Source organism: Schistocerca cancellata, chromosome 3, assembly GCF_023864275.1.
Source record: "Schistocerca cancellata isolate TAMUIC-IGC-003103 chromosome 3, iqSchCanc2.1, whole genome shotgun sequence".
Lineage (NCBI taxonomy): Eukaryota > Metazoa > Arthropoda > Insecta > Orthoptera > Acrididae > Schistocerca > Schistocerca cancellata.
Genome location: NC_064628.1, coordinates 829,904,739 through 829,905,498, shown reverse-complemented (window position 1 = coordinate 829,905,498; position 760 = coordinate 829,904,739). Strand labels below are relative to the sequence as shown.

General features: G+C 47.5%; 1 pseudogene; it reads left to right on the top strand.

The window, feature by feature from the left end:
* Positions 1–202: 202 nt before the first annotated feature.
* LOC126177717 (5S ribosomal RNA) lies at positions 203–320 on the top strand (annotated as a pseudogene).
* The last annotated feature ends 440 nt before the right edge of the window (positions 321–760 follow it).

Below are 760 nucleotides of genomic sequence, written 5' to 3'. Positions count from 1 at the left end.
ATATTTGTGTTCTCCGTCGCACAGCACGGGTGAATGGTTGTTACAAATATTTGCAAGTAATTCCATGCAGTATGTGAATTCTCCCCCCCCCCCCCCCCCCCCGTTTCCATCTTTGTTCCATTGTACATGTTTCATAATTTGGTAACTTTTGGTCATGACGTCCATTTTTTCGGATTTTTAGGTCCCTTTTACCCTTTCGAGGGGCAACGGGCTTGCCGCTGTGGATACATCGGTTCCCGTCAGATCACCGAAGTTAAGCGCTGTCGGGCGTGGCGGGTACTTGGATGGGTGACCATACGGGCCGCCATGCGCTGTTGCCGTTTTCCGGGGTGCACTCAGCCTTGTGATGCCAACTGAGGAGCTACTCGACCGAATAGTAGCGGTCAAAGGAAACTATCATCACGACCGGGAGAGCGGCATGCTGACCACACGCCCCTTCTATCCGCATCCTCAGCTGAGGATGACACGGCGGTCGGATGGCTCCGATGGGCCGCTAGTGGCCTGAAGACGTAGTGCTTTTTTTTACCCTTTTCATTCGGAACCTTTTGTTCCATGACAACATTGATGCGAGGATGACCTCAGATGATTGATTTTGTTTGCTACGTAACATCCTGTTATCTCTTTTCATTTGTTTTGATTTAGAAATTTTAGATGCATAGTTTCTTATTTGATATTTCAGACCTGAGGATCCCCTTCCATTCGCGTGTAACACAACATTCTTAGTATTATAGTTTACACCATACTATGGAACTTTAAGTGT